We start from the raw sequence: 16762 nt of genomic DNA on the forward strand, positions 1-16762 counted from the left end.
ACGTTTCTGTAGTATAGTGGTTATCACGTTCGCCTTACACGCGAAAGGTCCCCAGTTCGAAACTGGGCAGAAACAAGTGTTTTTAACCTAAGCATTTTTCTTCAATGGCTCTATTTTATGAAAGTGACTCCTACATTGGTTGGTGTCTAGTATAGTTTCTGAGAAGTTTCTGTAGTGTAGTGGTTATCACGTTCGTCTCACACGCGAAAGGTCCCCAGTTCGAAACTGGGCAGAAACAATGGATTTTTAGCTAAGCATTTTCATGCAATGGCTCATTTTTTAGAAAGTGCCTCCTACATTGGATGGTGTCTGGCATAGTCTCTAAGACGTTTCTGTAGTATAGTGGTTATCACGTTCGCCTTACACGCGAAAGGTCCCCAGTTCGAAACTGGGCAGAAACAAGTGTTTTTAACCTAAGCATTTTTCTTCAATGGCTCTATTTTATGAAAGTGACTCCTACATTGGTTGGTGTCTAGTATAGTTTCCGAGAAGTTTCTGTAGTGCAGTGGTTATCACGTTCGCCTAACACGCGAAAGGTCCCCAGTTCGAAACTGGGCAGAAACAATGGATTTTTAGCTAAGCATTTTAATGCAATGGCCGTTTTTTTAGACAGTGCCTCCTACATTGGTTGGTGTCTAGTATAGTTTCTGAGAAGTTTCTGTAGTGTAGTGGTTATCACGTTTGCCTCACATGCGAAAGGTCCCCAGTTCGAAACTGGGCAGAAACAATGGATTTTTAGCTAAGCATTTTCATGCAATGGCTCTTTTTTTAGAAAGTGCCTCCTACATTGGATGGTGTCTGGCTTAGTTTCTAAGACGGTAGAAACTGGGCAGAAACAAGTGTTTTTAACCTAAGCATTTTTCTTCAATGACTCTGTTTTTAGAAAGTGCCTCCTACATTGGTTGTTGTCTGGTATAGTTTCCGAGAAGTTTCTGTAGTGTAGTGGTTATCACGTTCGCCTAACACGCGAAAGGTCCCCAGTTCGAAACTGTGCAGAAACAATGGATTTTTAGCTAAGCATTTTAATGCAATGGCCCTTTTTTTAGACAGTGCCTCCTACATTGGTTGGTGTCTAGTATAGTTTCTGAGAAGTTTCTGTAGTGTAGTGGTTATCACGTTCGCCTCACATGCGAAAGGTCCCCAGTTCGAAACTGGGCAGAAACAATGGATTTTTAGCTAAGCATTTTCATGCAATGGCTCTTTTTTTAGAAAGTGCCTCCTACATTGGATGGTGTCTGGCTTAGTTTCTAAGACCTTTCTGTAGTGTAGTGGTTATCACGTTCGCCTTACACGCGAAAGGTCCTCAGTTCGAAACTGGGCAGAAACAAGTGTTTTTTAACCTAAGCATTTTTCTTCAATGACTCTGTTTTTAGAAAGTGCCTCCTACATTTTATTGGTGTCTGGCATAGATTCCGAGAAGTTTCTGTAGTGTAGTGGTTATCACGTTCGCCTAACACGCGAAAGGTCCCCAGTTCGAAACTGGGCAGAAACAATGGATTTTTAGCTAAGCATTTTAATGCAATGGCCCTTTTTTTAGACAGTGCCTCCTACATTGGATGGTGTCTGGCTTAGTTTCTAAGACGGTAGAAACTGGGCAGAAACAAGTGTTTTTAACCTAAGCATTTTTCTTCAATGACTCTGTTTTTAGAAAGTGCCTCCTACATTGGTTGGTGTCTGGTATAGTTTCCGAGAAGTTTCTGTAGTGTAGTGGTTATCACGTTCGCCTAACACGTGAAAGGTCCCCAGTTCGAAACTGGGCAGAAACAATGGATTTTTAGCTAAGCATTTTAATGCAATGGCCCTTTTTTTAGACAGTGCCTCATACATTGGATGGTGTCTGGCTTAGTTTCTAAGACGGTAGAAACTGGGCAGAAACAAGTGTTTTTAACCTAAGCATTTTTCTTCAATGACTCTGTTTTTAGAAAGTGCCTCCTACATTGGATGGTGTCTGGCATAGTCTCTAAGACGTTTCTGTAGTATAGTGGTTATCACGTTCGCCTTACACGCGAAAGGTCCCCAGTTCGAAACTGGGCAGAAACAAGTGTTTTTAACCTAAGCATTTTTCTTCAATGGCTCTATTTTATGAAAGTGACTCCTACATTGGTTGGTGTCTAGTATAGTTTCCGAGAAGTTTCTGTAGTGCAGTGGTTATCACGTTCGCCTAACACGCGAAAGGTCCCCAGTTCGAAACTGGGCAGAAACAATGGATTTTTAGCTAAGCATTTTAATGCAATGGCCGTTTTTTTAGACAGTGCCTCCTACATTGGTTGGTGTCTAGTATAGTTTCTGAGAAGTTTCTGTAGTGTAGTGGTTATCACGTTCGCCTCACATGCGAAAGGTCCCCAGTTCGAAACTGGGCAGAAACAATGGATTTTTAGCTAAGCATTTTCATGCAATGGCTCTTTTTTTAGAAAGTGCCTCCTACATTGGATGGTGTCTGGCTTAGTTTCTAAGACGGTAGAAACTGGGCAGAAACAAGTGTTTTTAACCTAAGCATTTTTCTTCAATGACTCTGTTTTTAGAAAGTGCCTCCTACATTGGTTGTTGTCTGGTATAGTTTTCGAGAAGTTTCTGTAGTGTAGTGGTTATCACGTTCGCCTAACACGCGAAAGGTCCCTAGTTCGAAACTGTGCAGAAACAATGGATTTTTAGCTAAGCATTTTAATGCAATGGCCCTTTTTTTAGACAGTGCCTCCTACATTGGTTGGTGTCTAGTATAGTTTCTGAGAAGTTTCTGTAGTGTAGTGGTTATCACGTTCGCCTCACATGCGAAAGGTCCCCAGTTCGAAACTGGGCAGAAACAATGGATTTTTAGCTAAGCATTTTCATGCAATGGATCTTTTTTTAGAAAGTGCCTCCTACATTGGATGGTGTCTGGCTTAGTTTCTAAGACGTTTCTGTAGTGTAGTGGTTATCACGTTCGCCTTACACGCGAAAGGTCCTCAGTTCGAAACTGGGCAGAAACAAGTGTTTTTTAACCTAAGCATTTTTCTTCAATGACTCTGTTTTTAGAAAGTGCCTCCTACATTTTATTGGTGTCTGGCATAGATTCCGAGAAGTTTCTGTAGTGTAGTGGTTATCACGTTCGCCTAACACGCGAAAGGTCCCCAGTTCGAAACTGGGCAGAAACAATGTATTTTTAGCTAAGCATTTTAATGCAATGGCCCTTTTTTTAGACAGTGCCTCATACATTGGATGGTGTCTGGCTTAGTTTCTAAGACGGTAGAAACTGGGCAGAAACAAGTGTTTTTAACCTAAGCATTTTTCTTCAATGACTCTGTTTTTAGAAAGTGCCTCCTACATTGGATGGTGTCTGGCTTAGTTTCTAAGACGTTTCTCTAGTGTAGTGGTTATCAAGTTCGCCTTACACGCGAAAGGTCCTCAGTTCGAAACTGGGCAGAAACAAGTGTTTTTAACCTAAGCATTTTTCTTCAATGACTCTGTTTTTAGAAAGTGCCTCCTACATTGGTTGTTGTCTGGTATAGTTTCCGAGAAGTTTCTGTAGTGTAGTGGTTATCACGTTCGCCTAACAAGCGAAAGGTCCCCAGTTCGAAACTGTGCAGAAACAATGGATTTTTAGCTAAGCATTTTAATGCAATGGCCCTTTTTTTAGACAGTGCCTCCTACATTGGTTGGTGTCTAGTATAGTTTCTGAGAAGTTTCTGTAGTGTAGTGGTTATCACGTTCGCCTCACATGCGAAAGGTCCCCAGTTCGAAACTGGGCAGAAACAATTGATTTTTAGCTAAGCATTTTCATGCAATGGCTCTTTTTTTAGAAAGTGCCTCCTACATTGGATGGTGTCTGGCTTAATTTCTAAGACGTTTTTTGTAGTGTAGTGGTTATCACGTTCGCCTTACACGCGAAAGGTCCTCAGTTCGAAACTGGGCAGAAACAAGTGTTTTTAACCTAAGCATTTTTCTTCAATGACTCTGTTTTTAGAAAGTGCCTCCTACATTGGTTGGTGTCTGGCATAGTTTCTGAGAAGTTTCTGTAGTGTAGTGGTTATCACGTTCGCCTAACACGCGAAAGGTCCCTAGTTCGAAACTGGGCAGAAACAATGGATTTTTAGCTAAGCATTTTAATGCAATGGCCCTTTTTTTAGACAGTGCCTCCTACATTGGTTGGTGTCTAGTATAGTTTCTGAGAAGTTTCTGTAGTGTAGTGGTTATCACGTTCGCCTCACATGCGAAAGGTCCCCAGTTCGAAACTGGGCAGAAACAATTGATTTTTAGCTAAGCATTTTCATGCAATGGCTCTTTTTTTAGAAAGTGCCTCCTACATTGGATGGTGTCTGGCTTAATTTCTAAGACGTTTTTTGTAGTGTAGTGGTTATCACGTTCGCCTTACACGCGAAAGGTCCTCAGTTCGAAACTGGGCAGAAACAAGTGTTTTTAACCTAAGCATTTTTCTTCAATGACTCTGTTTTTAGAAAGTGCCTCCTACATTGGTTGGTGTCTGGCATAGTTTCTGAGAAGTTTCTGTAGTGTAGTGGTTATCACGTTCGCCTAACACGCGAAAGGTCCCTAGTTCGAAACTGGGCAGAAACAATGGATTTTTAGCTAAGCATTTTAATGCAATGGCCCTTTTTTTAGACAGTGCCTCCTACATTGGATGGTGTCTGGCTTAGTTTCTAAGACGGTAGAAACTGGGCAGAAACAAGTGTTTTTAACCTAAGCATTTTTCTTCAATGACTCTGTTTTTAGAAAGTGCCTCCTACATTGGTTGGTGTCTGGTATAGTTTCCGATAAGTTTCTGTAGTGTAGTGGTTATCACGTTCGCCTAACACGCGAAAGGTCCCCAGTTCGAAACTGGGCAGAAACAAGTTTTTTTAACCTAAGCATTTTTCTGAAATGGCTCTATTTTATGAAAGTGACTCCTACATTGGTTGGTGTCTAGTATAGTTTCTGGGAAATTTCTGTAGTGTAGTGGTTATCACGTTCGCCTCACACGCGAAAGGTCCCCAGTTCGAAACTGGGCAGAAACAATGGATTTTTAGCTAAGCATTTTCATGCAATTGCTCTTTTTTTAGAAAGTGCCTCCTACATTGGATGGTGTCTGGCTTAGTTTCTAAAACGTTAGAAACTGGGCAGAAACAAGTGTTTTTAACCTAAGCATTTTTCATCAATGACTCTGTTTTTAGAAAGTGCCTCCTACATTTGTTGGTGTCTGGTATAGTTTCCGAGAAGTTTCTGTAGTGTAGTGGTTATCACATCCGCCTAACACTCGAAAGGTCCCCAGTTCGAAACTGGGCAAAAACAATGGATTTTTAGCTAAGCATTTTAATGCAATGGCCCTTTTTTTAGACAGTGCCTCCTACATTGGATGGTGTCTGGCTTAGTTTCTAAGACGGTAGAAACTGGGCAGAAACAAGTGTTTTTAACATAAGCATTTTTCTTCAATGACTCTGTTTTTCGAAAGTGCCTCCTACATTGGTTGGTGTCTGGTATAGTTTCCGAGAAGTTTCTGTAGTGTAGTGGTTATCACGTTCGCCTAACACGCGAAAGGTCCCCAGTTCGAAACTGGGCAGAAACAATGGATTTTTAGCTAAGCATTTTAATGCAATGGCCTTTTTTTTAGACAGTGCCTCCTACATTGGTTGGTGTCTAGTATTGTTTCTGAGAAGTTTCTGTAGTGTAGTGGTTATCACGTTCGCCTCACACGCGAAAGGTCCCCAGTTCGAAACTGGGCAGAAACAATGGATTTTTAGCTAAGCATTTTCATGCAATGGCTCTTTTTTTAGAAAGTGCCTCCTACATTGGTTGGTGTCTGGCTTAGTTTCTAAGACGGTAGAAACTGGGCAGAAACAAGTGTTTTTAACCTAAGCATTTTTCTTCAATGACTCTGTTTTTAGAAAGTGCCTCCTACATCGGTTGGTGTCTGGTATAGTTTCCGGGAAGTTTCTGTAGTGTAGTGGTTATCACGTTCGCCTAACACGCGAAAGGTCCCCAGTTCGAAACTGGGCAGAAACAAGCGTTTTTAACCTAAGCATTTTTCTTCAATGACTCTGTTTTTAGAAAGTGCCTCCTACATTGGTTGGTGTCTGGTATAGTTTCCGAGAAGTTTCTGTAGTGTAGTTTTTATCACGTTCGCCTAACACGCGAAAGGTCCCCAGTTTGAAACTGGGCAGAAACAATGGATTTTTAGCTAAGCATTTTAATGCAATGGCCCTTTTTTTAGACAGTGCCTCCTACATTGGTTGGTGTCTAGTATAGTTTCTGAGAAGTTTCTGTAGTGTAGTGGTTATCAAGTTCGCCTCACTCGCGAAAGGTCCCCAGTTCGAAACTGGGCAGAAACAATGGATTTTTAGCTAAGCATTTTCATGCAATGGCTCTTTTTTTAGAAAGTGCCTCCTACATTGGATGGTGTCTGGCTTAGCGTCTAAGACGTTTTTGTAGTGTAGTGGTTATCACGTTCGCCTTACACGCGAAAGGTCCTCAGTTCGAAACTGGGCAGAAACAAGTGTTTTTAACCTAAGCATTTTTCTTCAATGACTCTGTTTTTAGAAAGTGCCTCCTACATTGGTTGGTGTCTGGTATAGTTTCCGAGAAGTTTCTGTAGTGTAGTGTTTATCACGTTCGCCTAACACGCGAAAGGTCCCCAGTTTGAAACTGGGCAGAAACAATGGATTTTTAGCTAAGCATTTTAATGCAATGGCCCTTTTTTTAGACAGTGCCTCCTACATTGGTTGGTGTCTAGTATAGTTTCTGAGAAGTTTCTGTAGTGTAGTGGTTATCAAGTTCGCCTCACTCGCGAAAGGTCCCCAGTTCGAAACTGGGCAGAAACAATGGATTTTTAGCTAAGCATTTTCATGCAATGGCTCTTTTTTTAGAAAGTGCCTCCTACATTGGATGGTGTCTGGCTTAGCGTCTAAGACGTTTTTGTAGTGTAGTGGTTATCACGTTCGCCTTACACGCGAAAGGTCCTCAGTTGGAAACTGGGCAGAAACAAGTGTTTTTAACCTAAGCATTTTTCTTCAATGACTCTGTTTTTAGAAAGTGCCTCCTACATTGGTTGGTGTCTGGCTTAGTTTCTAAGACGGTAGAAACTGGGCAGAAACAAGTGTTTTTAACCTAAGCATTTTTCTTCAATGACTCTGTTTTTAGAAAGTGCCTCCTACATTGGTTGGTGTCTGGTACAGTTTCCGAGAAGTTTCTGTAGTGTAGTGGTTATCACATTCACCTAACTCGTGAAAGGTCCCAAGTTCGAAACTGGGCAGAAACAATGGATTTTTCGCTAAGCATTTTTATGCAATGGCTCTTTTTTTAGAAAGTGCCTCCTACATTGGATGGTGTCTGGATTAGCTTCTAAGATGTTTTTGTAGTGTAGTGGTTATCACGTTCGCCTTGCACGCGAAAGGTCCTCAGTTCGAAACTGGGCAGAAACAAGTGTTTTTAACCTAAGCATTTTTCTTCAATGACTCTGTTTTTAGAAAGTGCCTCCTACATTGGTTGGTGTCTGGCTTAGTTTCTAAGACGGTAGAAACTGGGCAGAAACAAGTGTTTTTAACCTAAGCATTTTTCTTCAATGACTCTGTTTTTAGAAAGTGCCTCCTACATCGGTTGGTGTCTGGTATAGTTTCCGGGAAGTTTCTGTAGTGTAGTGGTTATCACGTTCGCCTAACACGCGAAAGGTCCCCAGTTCGAAACTGGGCAGAAACAAGCGTTTTTAACCTAAGCATTTTTCTTCAATGACTCTGTTTTTAGAAAGTGCCTCCTACATTGGTTGTTGTCTGGTATAGTTTCCGAGAAGTTTCTGTAGTGTAGTGGTTATCACGTTCGCCTAACAAGCGAAAGGTCCCCAGTTCGAAACTGTGCAGAAACAATGGATTTTTAGCTAAGCATTTTAATGCAATGGCCCTTTTCGAAACTGGGCAGAAACAAGTGTTTTTAACCTAAGCATTTTTCTTCAATGGCTCTATTTTATGAAAGTGACTCCTACATTGGTTGGTGTCTAGTATAGTTTCCGAGAAGTTTCTGTAGTGCAGTGGTTATCACGTTCGCCTAACACGCGAAAGGTCCCCAGTTCGAAACTGGGCAGAAACAATGGATTTTTAGCTAAGCATTTTAATGCAATGGCCGTTTTTTTAGACAGTGCCTCCTACATTGGTTGGTGTCTAGTATGGTTTCTGAGAAGTTTCTGTAGTGTAGTGGTTATCACGTTCGCCTCACATGCGAAAGGTCCCCAGTTCGAAACTGGGCAGAAACAATGGATTTTTAGCTAAGCATTTTCATGCAATGGCTCTTTTTTTAGAAAGTGCCTCCTACATTGGATGGTGTCTGGCTTAATTTCTAAGATGTTTTTTGTAGTGTAGTGGTTATCACGTTCGCCTTACACGCGAAAGGTCCTCAGTTCGAAACTGGGCAGAAACAAGTGTTTTTAACCTAAGCATTTTTCTTCAATGACTCTGTTTTTAGAAAGTGCCTCCTACATTGGTTGGTGTCTGGCATAGTTTCTGAGAAGTTTCTGTAGTGTAGTGGTTATCACGTTCGCCTAACACGCGAAAGGTCCCTAGTTCGAAACTGGGCAGAAACAAGTGTTTTTAACCTAAGCATTTTTCTTCAATGGCTCTATTTTATGAAAGTGACTCCTACATTGGTTGGTGTCTAGAATAGTTTCCGAGAAGTTTCTGTAGTGCAGTGGTTATCACGTTCGCCTAACACGCGAAAGGTCCCCAGTTCGAAACTGGGCAGAAACAATGGATTTTTAGCTAAGCATTTTAATGCAATGGCCGTTTTTTTAGACAGTGCCTCCTACATTGGTTGGTGTCTAGTATAGTTTCTGAGAAGTTTCTGTAGTGTAGTGGTTATCACGTTCGCCTCACATGCGAAAGGTCCCCAGTTCGAAACTCGGCAGAAACAATGGATTTTTAGCTAAGCATTTTCATGCAATGGCTCTTTTTTTAGAAAGTGCCTCCTACATTGGATGGTGTCTGGCTTAGTTTCTAAGACGGTAGAAACTGGGCAGAAACAAGTGTTTTTAACCTAAGCATTTTTCTTCAATGACTCTGTTTTTAGAAAGTGCCTCCTACATTGGTTGTTGTCTGGTATAGTTTCCGAGAAGTTTCTGTAGTGTAGTGGTTATCACGTTCGCCTAACACGCGAAAGGTCCCCAGTTCGAAACTGTGCAGAAACAATGGATTTTTAGCTAAGCATTTTAATGCAATGGCCCTTTTTTTAGACAGTGCCTCCTACATTGGTTGGTGTCTAGTATAGTTTCTGAGAAGTTTCTGTAGTGTAGTGGTTATCACATTCGCCTCACATGCGAAAGGTCCCCAGTTCGAAACTGGGCAGAAACAATGGATTTTTAGCTAAGCATTTTCATGCAATGGCTCTTTTTTTAGAAAGTGCCTCCTACATTGGATGGTGTCTGGCTTAGTTTCTAAGACGTTTCTGTAGTGTAGTGGTTATCACGTTCGCCTTACACGCGAAAGGTCCTCAGTTCGAAACTGGGCAGAAACAAGTGTTTTTTAACCTAAGCATTTTTCTTCAATGACTCTGTTTTTAGAAAGTGCCTCCTACATTTTATTGGTGTCTGGCATAGATTCCGAGAAGTTTCTGTAGTGTAGTGGTTATCACGTTCGCCTAACACGCGAAAGGTCCCCAGTTCGAAACTGGGCAGAAACAATGGATTTTTAGCTAAGCATTTTAATGCAATGGCCCTTTTTTTAGACAGTGCCTCCTACATTGGATGGTGTCTGGCTTAGTTTCTAAGACGGTAGAAACTGGGCAGAAGCAAGTGTTTTTAACCTAAGCATTTTTCTTCAATGACTCTGTTTTTAGAAAGTGCCTCCTACATTGGATGGTGTCTGGCTTAGTTTCTAAGACGTTTCTCTAGTGTAGTGGTTATCAAGTTCGCCTTACACGCGAAAGGTCCTCAGTTCGAAACTGGGCAGAAACAAGTGTTTTTAACCTAAGCATTTTTCTTCAATGACTCTGTTTTTAGAAAGTGCATCCTACATTGGTTGTTGTCTGGTATAGTTTCCGAGAAGTTTCTGTAGTGTAGTGGTTATCACGTTCGCCTAACAAGCGAAAGGTCCCCAGTTCGAAACTGTGCAGAAACAATGGATTTTTAGCTAAGCATTTTAATGCAATGGCCCTTTTTTTAGACAGTGCCTCCTACATTGGTTGGTGTCTAGTATAGTTTCTGAGAAGTTTCTGTAGTGTAGTGGTTATCACGTTCGCCTCACATGGGAAAGGTCCCCAGTTCGAAACTGGGCAGAAACAATTGATTTTTAGCTAAGCATTTTCATGCAATGGCTCTTTTTTTAGAAAGTGCCTCCTACATTGGATGGTGTCTGGCTTAATTTCTAAGACGTTTTTTGTAGTGTAGTGCTTATTACGTTCGCCTTACACGCGAAAGGTCCTCAGTTCGAAACTGGGCAGAAACAAGTGTTTTTAACCTAAGCATTTTTCTTCAATGACTCTGTTTTTAGAAAGTGCCTCCTACATTGGTTGGTGTCTGGCATAGTTTCTGAGAAGTTTCTGTAGTGTAGTGGTTATCACGTTCGCCTAACACGCGAAAGGTCCCTAGTTCGAAACTGGGCAGAAACAATGGATTTTTAGCTAAGCATTTTAATGCAATGGCCCTTTTTTTAGACAGTGCCTCCTACATTGGTTGGTGTCTAGTATAGTTTCTGAGAAGTTTCTGTAGTGTAGTGGTTATCACGTTCGCCTCACATGCGAAAGGTCCCCAGTTCGAAACTGGGCAGAAACAATTGATTTTTAGCTAAGCATTTTCATGCAATGTCTCTTTTTTTAGAAAGTGCCTCATACATTGGATGGTGTCTGGCTTAATTTCTAAGACGTTTTTTGTAGTGTAGTGGTTATCACGTTCGCCTTACACGCGAAAGGTCCTCAGTTCGAAACTGGGCAGAAACAAGTGTTTTTAACCTAAGCATTTTTCTTCAATGACTCTGTTTTTAGAAAGTGCCTCCTACATTGGTTGGTGTCTGGCATAGTTTCTGAGAAGTTTCTGTAGTGTAGTGGTTATCACGTTCGCCTAACACGCGAAAGGTCCCTAGTTCGAAACTGGGCAGAAACAATGGATTTTTAGCTAAGCATTTTAATGCAATGGCCCTTTTTTTAGACAGTGCCTCCTACATTGGATGGTGTCTGGCTTAGTTTCTAAGACGGTAGAAACTGGGCAGAAACAAGTGTTTTTAACCTAAGCATTTTTCTTCAATGACTCTGTTTTTAGAAAGTGCCTCCTACATTGGTTGGTGTCTGGTATAGTTTCCGATAAGTTTCTGTAGTGTAGTGGTTATCACGTTCGCCTAACACGCGAAAGGTCCCCAGTTCGAAACTGGGCAGAAACAAGTTTTTTTAACCTAAGCATTTTTCTGAAATGGCTCTATTTTATGAAAGTGACTCCTACATTGGTTGGTGTCTAGTATAGTTTCTGGGAAATTTCTGTAGTGTAGTGGTTATCACGTTCGCCTCACACGCGAAAGGTCCCCAGTTCGAAACTGGGCAGAAACAATGGATTTTTAGCTAAGCATTTTCATGCAATTGCTCTTTTTTTAGAAAGTGCCTCCTACATTGGATGGTGTCTGGCTTAGTTTCTAAAACGGTAGAAACTGGGCAGAAACAAGTGTTTTTAACCTAAGCATTTTTCATCAATGACTCTGTTTTTAGAAAGTGCCTCCTACATTTGTTGGTGTCTGGTATAGTTTCCGAGAAGTTTCTGTAGTGTAGTGGTTATCACATCCGCCTAACACTCGAAAGGTCCCCAGTTCGAAACTGGGCAAAAACAATGGATTTTTAGCTAAGCATTTTAATGCAATGGCCCTTTTTTTAGACAGTGCCTCCTACATTGGATGGTGTCTGGCTTAGTTTCTAAGACGGTAGAAACTGGGCAGAAACAAGTGTTTTTAACATAAGCATTTTTCTTCAATGACTCTGTTTTTCGAAAGTGCCTCCTACATTGGTTGGTGTCTGGTATAGTTTCCGAGAAGTTTCTGTAGTGTAGTGGTTATCACGTTCGCCTAACACGCGAAAGGTCCCCAGTTCGAAACTGGGCAGAAACAATGGATTTTTAGCTAAGCATTTTAATGCAATGGCCTTTTTTTTAAACAGTGCCTCCTACATTGGTTGGTGTCTAGTATAGTTTCTGAGAAGTTTCTGTAGTGTAGTGGTTATCACGTTCGCCTCACACGCGAAAGGTCCCCAGTTCGAAACTGGGCAGAAACAATGGATTTTTAGCTAAGCATTTTCATGCAATGGCTCTTTTTTTAGAAAGTGCCTCCTACATTGGTTGGTGTCTGGCTTAGTTTCTAAGACGGTAGAAACTGGGCAGAAACAAGTGTTTTTAACCTAAGCATTTTTCTTCAATGACTCTGTTTTTAGAAAGTGCCTCCTACATCGGTTGGTGTCTGGTATAGTTTCCGGGAAGTTTCTGTAGTGTAGTGGTTATCACGTTCGCCTAACACGCGAAAGGTCCCCAGTTCGAAACTGGGCAGAAACAATGGATTTTTAGCTAACCATTTTCATGCAATGGCTCTTTTTTTAGAAAGTGCCTCCTACATTGGATGGTGTCTGACTTTGTTTCTAAGATGTTTCTGTAGTGTAGTGGTTATCACGTTCGCCTTACACGCGAAAGGTCCCCAGTTCGAAACTGGGCAGAAACAATGGATTTTTAGCTAAGCATTTTAATGCAATGGCCCTTTTTTTAGACAGTGCCTCCTACATTGGTTGGTGTCTAGTATAGTTTCCGAGAAGTTTCTGTAGTGTAGTGGTTATCACGTTCGCCTCACACGCGAAAGGTCCCCAGTTCGAAACTGGGCAGAAACAATGGATTTTTAGCTAAGCATTTTCATGCAATGGCTCTTTTTTTAGAAAGTGCCTCCTACATTGGATGGTGTCTGGCTTAGTTTCTAAGACGTTTTTGTAGTGTAGTGGTTATCACGTTCGCCTTACACGCGAAAGGTCCTCAGTTCGAAACTGGGCAGAAACAAGTGTTTTTAACCTAAGCATTTTTCTTCAATGACTCTGTTTTTAGAAAGTGCCTACTACATTGGTTAGTGTCTGGTATAGTTTCCGGGAAGTTTCTGTAGTGTAGTGGTTATCACGTTCGCCTAACACGCGAAAGGTCCCCAGTTCGAAACTGGGCAGAAACAATGGATTTTTAGCTAACCATTTTCATGCAATGGCTCTTTTTTTAGAAAGTGCCTCCTACATTGGATGGTGTCTGGCTTTGTTTCTAAGATGTTTCTGTAGTGTAGTGGTTATCACGTTCGCCTTACACGCGAAAGGTCCCCAGTTCGAAACTGGGCAGAAACAAGTTTTTTTAACCTAAGCATTTTTCTTCAATGGCTCTATTTTATGAAAGTGACTCCTACATTGGTTGGTGTCTAGTATAGTTTCCGAGAAGTTTCTGTAGTGTAGTGGTTATCACGTTCGCCTCACACGCGAAAGGTCCCCAGTTCGAAACTGGGCAGAAACAATGGGTTTTTAGCTAAGCATTTTCATGCAATGGCTCTTTTTTTAGAAAGTGCCTCCTACATTGGTTGGTGTCTGGTATAGTTTCCGAGAAGTTTCTGTAGTGTAGTGGTTGTCACGTTCGCCTAACACGCGAAAGGTCCCCAGTTCGAAACTGGGCAGAAACAATGGATTTTTAGCTAAGCATTTTCATGCAATGGCCCTTTTTTTAGAAAGTGCCTCCTACATTGGATGGTGTCTGGCTTAGTTTCTAAGACGGTAGAAACTGGGCAGAAACAAGTGTTTTTAACCTAAGCATTTTTCTTCAATGACTCTGTTTTTAGAAAGTGCCTCCTACATTGGTTGGTGTCTGGTATAGTTTCCGAGAAGTTTCTGTAGTGTAGTAGTTATCACGTTCGCCTATCACGCGAAAGGTCCCCAGTTCGAAACTGGGCAGAAACAATGGATTTTTAGCTAAGCATTTTAATGCAATGGCCCTTTTTTTAGACAGTGCCTCCTACATTGGTTGGTGTCTAGTATAGTTTCTGAGAAGTTTCTGTAGTGTAGTGGTTATCACGTTCGCCTCACACGCGAAAGGTCCCCAGTTCGAAACTGGGAAGAAACAATGGATTTTTAGCTAAGCATTTTCATGCAATGACTCATTTTTTAGAAAGTGCCTCCTACATTGGATGGTGTCTGGCTTAGTTTCTAAGATGTTTCTGTAGTGTAGTGGTTATCACGTTCGCCTTACACGCGAAAGGTCCTCAGTTCGAAACTGGGCAGAAACAAGTGTTTTTAACCTAAGCATTTTTCTTCAATGACTCTGTTTTTAGAAAGTGCCTCCTACATTGGTTGGTGTCTGGTATAGTTTCTGAGAAGTTTCTGTAGTGTAGTGGTTATCACGTTCGCCTAACACGCGAAAGGTCCTCAGTTCGAAACTGGGCAGAAACAATGGATTTTTAGCTAAGCATTTTCATGCAATGACTCATTTTTTAGAAAGTGCCTCCTACATTGGATGGTGTCTGGCTTAGTTTCTAAGACGTTTCTGTAGTGTAGTGGTTATCACGTTCGCCTTACACGCGAAAGGTCCTCAGTTCGAAACTGGGCAGAAACAAGTGTTTTTAACCTAAGCATTTTTCTTCAATGACTCTGTTTTTAGAAAGTGCCTCCTACATTGGTTGGTGTCTGGTATAGTTTCTGAGAAGTTTCTGTAGTGTAGTGGTTATCACGTTCGCCTAACACGCGAAAGGTCCTCAGTTCGAAACTGGGCAGAAACAATGGATTTTTAGCTAAGCATTTTAATGCAATGGCCCTTTTTTTAGACAGTGCCTCCCACATTGGATGGTGTCTGGCTTAGTTTCTAAGACGGTAGAAACTGGGCAGAAACAAGTGTTTTTAACCTAAGCATTTTTCTTCAATGACTCTGTTTTTAGAAAGTGCCTCCTACATTGGTTGGTGTCTGGTATAGTTTCCGAGAAGTTTCTGTAGTGTAGTGGTTATCACGTTCGCCTTACACGCGAAAGGTCCCCAGTTCGAAACTGGGCAGAAACAATGGATTTTTAGCTAAGCATTTTCATGCAATGGCTCTATTTTATGAAAGTGACTCCTACATTGGTTGGTGTCATGTATAGTTTCTGAGAAGTTTCTGTAGTGTAGTGGTTATCACGTTCGCCTCACACGCGAAAGGTCCACAGTTCGAAACTGGGCAGAAACAATGGATTTTTAGCTAAGCATTTTCATGCAATGGCTCTTTTTTTAGAAAGTGCCCCCTACATTGTATGGTGTCTGGCTTTGTTTCTAAGATGTTTCTGTAGTGTAGTGGTTATCACATTCGCCTTACACCAGAAAGGTCCCCAGTTCGAAACTGGGCAGAAACATGTTTTTTTAACCTAAGCATTTTTCTTCAATGGCTCTATTTTATGAAAGTGACTCCTACATTGGTTGGTGTCTAGAATAGTTTCTGGGAAGTTTCTGTAGTGTAGTGGTTATCACGTTCGCCTCACACGCGAAAGGTCCCCAGTTCGAAACTGGGCAGAAACAATGGATTTTTAGCTAAGCATTTTAATGCAATGGCCCTTTTTTTAGACAGTGCCTCCTACATTGGATGGTGTCTGGCTTAGTTTCTAAGACGGTAGAAACTGGACAGAAACAAGTGTTTTTAACCTAAGCATTTTTCTTCAATGACTCTGTTTTTAGAAAGTGCCTCCTGCATTGGTTGGAGTCTGGTATAGTTTCCGAGAAGTTTCTGTAGTGTAGTGGTTATCACGTTCGCCTAACACGTGAAAGGTCCCCAGTTCGAAACTGGGCAGAAAAAAATGGATTTTTAGCTAAGCATTTTAATGCAATGGCCCTTTTTTTAAACAGTGCCTCCTACATTGGATGGTGTCTGGCTTAGTTTCTAAGACGGTAGAAACTGGGCAGAAACAAGTGCTTTTAACCTAAGCATTTTTCTTCAATGGCTCTATTTTATGAAAGTGACTCCTACATTGGTTGGTGTCTGGTATAGTTTCCGAGAAGTTTCTGTAGTGTAGTGGTTATCACGTTCGCCTTACACGCGAAAGGTCCCCAGTTCGAAACTGGGCAGAAACAATGTATTTTTAGCTAAGCATTTTCATGCAATGGCTCTTTTTTTAGAAAGTGCCTCCTACATTGTATGGTGTCTGGCTTTGTTTCTAAGATGTTTCTGTAGTGTAGTGGTTATCACGTTCGCCTTACACGCGAAAGGTCCCCAGTTCGAAACTGGGCAAAAACAAGTTTTTTTAACCTAAGCATTTTTCTTCAATGGCTCTATTTTATGAAAGTGACTCCTACATTGGTTGGTGTCTAATATAGTTTCTGGGAAGTTTCTGTAGTGTAGTGGTTATCACATTCGCCTCACACGCGAAAGGTCCCCAGTTCGAAACTGGGCAGAAACAATGGATTTTTAGCTAAGCATTTTCATGCAATGGCTCTTTTTTTAGAAAGTGCCTCCTACATTGGATGGTGTCTGGCTTAGTTTCGAAAACGGTAGAAACTGGGCAGAAACAAGTGTTTTTAACCTAAGCATTTTTCTTCAATGACTCTGTTTTTAGAAAGTGCCTCCTACATTGGTTGGTGTCTGGTATAGTTTCCGAGAAGTTTCTGTAGTGTAGTGGTTATCACGTTCGCCTAACACGCGAAAGGTCCCCAGTTCGAAACTGGGCAGAAACAATGGATTTTTAGCTAAGCATTTTAATGCAATGGCCCTTTTTTTAGACAGTGAGACCTACATTGGATGGTGTCTGGCTTAGTTTCTAAGACGGTAGAAACTGGGCAGAAACAAGTGTTTTTAACCTAAGCATTTTTCTTCAATGACTCTGTTTTTAGA

The 16762-nt window shown here is 41.3% G+C and overlaps 52 non-coding genes across 52 annotated transcripts; all 52 read left to right on the forward strand.

Annotated features, from left to right (window-relative positions):
* The first annotated feature begins 2 nt into the window (after positions 1-2).
* TRNAV-UAC (transfer RNA valine (anticodon UAC)) lies at positions 3-75 on the forward strand. The gene has a single exon. It is a non-coding gene; the product is annotated as a tRNA-Val (tRNA).
* A 90-nt stretch (positions 76-165) lies between these two features.
* Positions 166-238, forward strand: TRNAV-CAC (transfer RNA valine (anticodon CAC)). The gene has a single exon. It is a non-coding gene; the product is annotated as a tRNA-Val (tRNA).
* A 90-nt stretch (positions 239-328) lies between these two features.
* On the forward strand, positions 329-401 carry TRNAV-UAC (transfer RNA valine (anticodon UAC)). The gene has a single exon. It is a non-coding gene; the product is annotated as a tRNA-Val (tRNA).
* Positions 402-654: 253 nt separating this feature from the next.
* Positions 655-727, forward strand: TRNAV-CAC (transfer RNA valine (anticodon CAC)). The gene has a single exon. It is a non-coding gene; the product is annotated as a tRNA-Val (tRNA).
* A 364-nt stretch (positions 728-1091) lies between these two features.
* Positions 1092-1164, forward strand: TRNAV-CAC (transfer RNA valine (anticodon CAC)). Its single transcript has one exon. It is a non-coding gene; the product is annotated as a tRNA-Val (tRNA).
* Positions 1165-1419: 255 nt separating this feature from the next.
* TRNAV-AAC (transfer RNA valine (anticodon AAC)) lies at positions 1420-1492 on the forward strand. Its single transcript has one exon. It is a non-coding gene; the product is annotated as a tRNA-Val (tRNA).
* A 201-nt stretch (positions 1493-1693) lies between these two features.
* On the forward strand, positions 1694-1766 carry TRNAV-AAC (transfer RNA valine (anticodon AAC)). The gene has a single exon. It is a non-coding gene; the product is annotated as a tRNA-Val (tRNA).
* A 201-nt stretch (positions 1767-1967) lies between these two features.
* On the forward strand, positions 1968-2040 carry TRNAV-UAC (transfer RNA valine (anticodon UAC)). The gene has a single exon. It is a non-coding gene; the product is annotated as a tRNA-Val (tRNA).
* A 253-nt stretch (positions 2041-2293) lies between these two features.
* Positions 2294-2366, forward strand: TRNAV-CAC (transfer RNA valine (anticodon CAC)). The gene has a single exon. It is a non-coding gene; the product is annotated as a tRNA-Val (tRNA).
* A 364-nt stretch (positions 2367-2730) lies between these two features.
* TRNAV-CAC (transfer RNA valine (anticodon CAC)) lies at positions 2731-2803 on the forward strand. Its single transcript has one exon. It is a non-coding gene; the product is annotated as a tRNA-Val (tRNA).
* A 90-nt stretch (positions 2804-2893) lies between these two features.
* Positions 2894-2966, forward strand: TRNAV-UAC (transfer RNA valine (anticodon UAC)). The gene has a single exon. It is a non-coding gene; the product is annotated as a tRNA-Val (tRNA).
* Positions 2967-3058: 92 nt separating this feature from the next.
* On the forward strand, positions 3059-3131 carry TRNAV-AAC (transfer RNA valine (anticodon AAC)). Its single transcript has one exon. It is a non-coding gene; the product is annotated as a tRNA-Val (tRNA).
* Positions 3132-3658: 527 nt separating this feature from the next.
* On the forward strand, positions 3659-3731 carry TRNAV-CAC (transfer RNA valine (anticodon CAC)). The gene has a single exon. It is a non-coding gene; the product is annotated as a tRNA-Val (tRNA).
* Positions 3732-3985: 254 nt separating this feature from the next.
* Positions 3986-4058, forward strand: TRNAV-AAC (transfer RNA valine (anticodon AAC)). The gene has a single exon. It is a non-coding gene; the product is annotated as a tRNA-Val (tRNA).
* A 90-nt stretch (positions 4059-4148) lies between these two features.
* On the forward strand, positions 4149-4221 carry TRNAV-CAC (transfer RNA valine (anticodon CAC)). The gene has a single exon. It is a non-coding gene; the product is annotated as a tRNA-Val (tRNA).
* A 254-nt stretch (positions 4222-4475) lies between these two features.
* Positions 4476-4548, forward strand: TRNAV-AAC (transfer RNA valine (anticodon AAC)). The gene has a single exon. It is a non-coding gene; the product is annotated as a tRNA-Val (tRNA).
* A 201-nt stretch (positions 4549-4749) lies between these two features.
* TRNAV-AAC (transfer RNA valine (anticodon AAC)) lies at positions 4750-4822 on the forward strand. Its single transcript has one exon. It is a non-coding gene; the product is annotated as a tRNA-Val (tRNA).
* Positions 4823-4912: 90 nt separating this feature from the next.
* Positions 4913-4985, forward strand: TRNAV-CAC (transfer RNA valine (anticodon CAC)). Its single transcript has one exon. It is a non-coding gene; the product is annotated as a tRNA-Val (tRNA).
* Positions 4986-5460: 475 nt separating this feature from the next.
* On the forward strand, positions 5461-5533 carry TRNAV-AAC (transfer RNA valine (anticodon AAC)). The gene has a single exon. It is a non-coding gene; the product is annotated as a tRNA-Val (tRNA).
* A 90-nt stretch (positions 5534-5623) lies between these two features.
* On the forward strand, positions 5624-5696 carry TRNAV-CAC (transfer RNA valine (anticodon CAC)). The gene has a single exon. It is a non-coding gene; the product is annotated as a tRNA-Val (tRNA).
* A 201-nt stretch (positions 5697-5897) lies between these two features.
* Positions 5898-5970, forward strand: TRNAV-AAC (transfer RNA valine (anticodon AAC)). The gene has a single exon. It is a non-coding gene; the product is annotated as a tRNA-Val (tRNA).
* A 1342-nt stretch (positions 5971-7312) lies between these two features.
* Positions 7313-7385, forward strand: TRNAA-UGC (transfer RNA alanine (anticodon UGC)). The gene has a single exon. It is a non-coding gene; the product is annotated as a tRNA-Ala (tRNA).
* A 201-nt stretch (positions 7386-7586) lies between these two features.
* TRNAV-AAC (transfer RNA valine (anticodon AAC)) lies at positions 7587-7659 on the forward strand. The gene has a single exon. It is a non-coding gene; the product is annotated as a tRNA-Val (tRNA).
* A 474-nt stretch (positions 7660-8133) lies between these two features.
* Positions 8134-8206, forward strand: TRNAV-CAC (transfer RNA valine (anticodon CAC)). The gene has a single exon. It is a non-coding gene; the product is annotated as a tRNA-Val (tRNA).
* Positions 8207-8460: 254 nt separating this feature from the next.
* TRNAV-AAC (transfer RNA valine (anticodon AAC)) lies at positions 8461-8533 on the forward strand. Its single transcript has one exon. It is a non-coding gene; the product is annotated as a tRNA-Val (tRNA).
* Positions 8534-9223: 690 nt separating this feature from the next.
* TRNAV-CAC (transfer RNA valine (anticodon CAC)) lies at positions 9224-9296 on the forward strand. Its single transcript has one exon. It is a non-coding gene; the product is annotated as a tRNA-Val (tRNA).
* A 90-nt stretch (positions 9297-9386) lies between these two features.
* Positions 9387-9459, forward strand: TRNAV-UAC (transfer RNA valine (anticodon UAC)). Its single transcript has one exon. It is a non-coding gene; the product is annotated as a tRNA-Val (tRNA).
* Positions 9460-9551: 92 nt separating this feature from the next.
* Positions 9552-9624, forward strand: TRNAV-AAC (transfer RNA valine (anticodon AAC)). The gene has a single exon. It is a non-coding gene; the product is annotated as a tRNA-Val (tRNA).
* Positions 9625-10478: 854 nt separating this feature from the next.
* Positions 10479-10551, forward strand: TRNAV-AAC (transfer RNA valine (anticodon AAC)). The gene has a single exon. It is a non-coding gene; the product is annotated as a tRNA-Val (tRNA).
* Positions 10552-10641: 90 nt separating this feature from the next.
* TRNAV-CAC (transfer RNA valine (anticodon CAC)) lies at positions 10642-10714 on the forward strand. Its single transcript has one exon. It is a non-coding gene; the product is annotated as a tRNA-Val (tRNA).
* Positions 10715-10968: 254 nt separating this feature from the next.
* On the forward strand, positions 10969-11041 carry TRNAV-AAC (transfer RNA valine (anticodon AAC)). The gene has a single exon. It is a non-coding gene; the product is annotated as a tRNA-Val (tRNA).
* A 201-nt stretch (positions 11042-11242) lies between these two features.
* On the forward strand, positions 11243-11315 carry TRNAV-AAC (transfer RNA valine (anticodon AAC)). The gene has a single exon. It is a non-coding gene; the product is annotated as a tRNA-Val (tRNA).
* A 90-nt stretch (positions 11316-11405) lies between these two features.
* TRNAV-CAC (transfer RNA valine (anticodon CAC)) lies at positions 11406-11478 on the forward strand. The gene has a single exon. It is a non-coding gene; the product is annotated as a tRNA-Val (tRNA).
* A 475-nt stretch (positions 11479-11953) lies between these two features.
* Positions 11954-12026, forward strand: TRNAV-AAC (transfer RNA valine (anticodon AAC)). The gene has a single exon. It is a non-coding gene; the product is annotated as a tRNA-Val (tRNA).
* A 90-nt stretch (positions 12027-12116) lies between these two features.
* Positions 12117-12189, forward strand: TRNAV-CAC (transfer RNA valine (anticodon CAC)). Its single transcript has one exon. It is a non-coding gene; the product is annotated as a tRNA-Val (tRNA).
* A 201-nt stretch (positions 12190-12390) lies between these two features.
* Positions 12391-12463, forward strand: TRNAV-AAC (transfer RNA valine (anticodon AAC)). The gene has a single exon. It is a non-coding gene; the product is annotated as a tRNA-Val (tRNA).
* Positions 12464-12553: 90 nt separating this feature from the next.
* On the forward strand, positions 12554-12626 carry TRNAV-UAC (transfer RNA valine (anticodon UAC)). The gene has a single exon. It is a non-coding gene; the product is annotated as a tRNA-Val (tRNA).
* Positions 12627-12716: 90 nt separating this feature from the next.
* On the forward strand, positions 12717-12789 carry TRNAV-CAC (transfer RNA valine (anticodon CAC)). Its single transcript has one exon. It is a non-coding gene; the product is annotated as a tRNA-Val (tRNA).
* A 253-nt stretch (positions 12790-13042) lies between these two features.
* TRNAV-AAC (transfer RNA valine (anticodon AAC)) lies at positions 13043-13115 on the forward strand. The gene has a single exon. It is a non-coding gene; the product is annotated as a tRNA-Val (tRNA).
* Positions 13116-13205: 90 nt separating this feature from the next.
* On the forward strand, positions 13206-13278 carry TRNAV-UAC (transfer RNA valine (anticodon UAC)). Its single transcript has one exon. It is a non-coding gene; the product is annotated as a tRNA-Val (tRNA).
* A 90-nt stretch (positions 13279-13368) lies between these two features.
* On the forward strand, positions 13369-13441 carry TRNAV-CAC (transfer RNA valine (anticodon CAC)). The gene has a single exon. It is a non-coding gene; the product is annotated as a tRNA-Val (tRNA).
* Positions 13442-13805: 364 nt separating this feature from the next.
* TRNAD-AUC (transfer RNA aspartic acid (anticodon AUC)) lies at positions 13806-13878 on the forward strand. Its single transcript has one exon. It is a non-coding gene; the product is annotated as a tRNA-Asp (tRNA).
* A 253-nt stretch (positions 13879-14131) lies between these two features.
* Positions 14132-14204, forward strand: TRNAV-UAC (transfer RNA valine (anticodon UAC)). Its single transcript has one exon. It is a non-coding gene; the product is annotated as a tRNA-Val (tRNA).
* Positions 14205-14294: 90 nt separating this feature from the next.
* On the forward strand, positions 14295-14367 carry TRNAV-AAC (transfer RNA valine (anticodon AAC)). Its single transcript has one exon. It is a non-coding gene; the product is annotated as a tRNA-Val (tRNA).
* A 90-nt stretch (positions 14368-14457) lies between these two features.
* On the forward strand, positions 14458-14530 carry TRNAV-UAC (transfer RNA valine (anticodon UAC)). Its single transcript has one exon. It is a non-coding gene; the product is annotated as a tRNA-Val (tRNA).
* A 90-nt stretch (positions 14531-14620) lies between these two features.
* On the forward strand, positions 14621-14693 carry TRNAV-AAC (transfer RNA valine (anticodon AAC)). Its single transcript has one exon. It is a non-coding gene; the product is annotated as a tRNA-Val (tRNA).
* Positions 14694-14894: 201 nt separating this feature from the next.
* Positions 14895-14967, forward strand: TRNAV-UAC (transfer RNA valine (anticodon UAC)). Its single transcript has one exon. It is a non-coding gene; the product is annotated as a tRNA-Val (tRNA).
* Positions 14968-15057: 90 nt separating this feature from the next.
* Positions 15058-15130, forward strand: TRNAV-CAC (transfer RNA valine (anticodon CAC)). Its single transcript has one exon. It is a non-coding gene; the product is annotated as a tRNA-Val (tRNA).
* A 253-nt stretch (positions 15131-15383) lies between these two features.
* On the forward strand, positions 15384-15456 carry TRNAV-CAC (transfer RNA valine (anticodon CAC)). Its single transcript has one exon. It is a non-coding gene; the product is annotated as a tRNA-Val (tRNA).
* A 476-nt stretch (positions 15457-15932) lies between these two features.
* Positions 15933-16005, forward strand: TRNAV-UAC (transfer RNA valine (anticodon UAC)). The gene has a single exon. It is a non-coding gene; the product is annotated as a tRNA-Val (tRNA).
* A 253-nt stretch (positions 16006-16258) lies between these two features.
* TRNAV-CAC (transfer RNA valine (anticodon CAC)) lies at positions 16259-16331 on the forward strand. The gene has a single exon. It is a non-coding gene; the product is annotated as a tRNA-Val (tRNA).
* A 201-nt stretch (positions 16332-16532) lies between these two features.
* Positions 16533-16605, forward strand: TRNAV-AAC (transfer RNA valine (anticodon AAC)). Its single transcript has one exon. It is a non-coding gene; the product is annotated as a tRNA-Val (tRNA).
* Positions 16606-16762: the final 157 nt, after the last annotated feature.

This window comes from Crinia signifera, chromosome 3, assembly GCF_055691185.1.
Source record: "Crinia signifera chromosome 3, ASM5569118v1, whole genome shotgun sequence".
Lineage (NCBI taxonomy): Eukaryota > Metazoa > Chordata > Amphibia > Anura > Myobatrachidae > Crinia > Crinia signifera.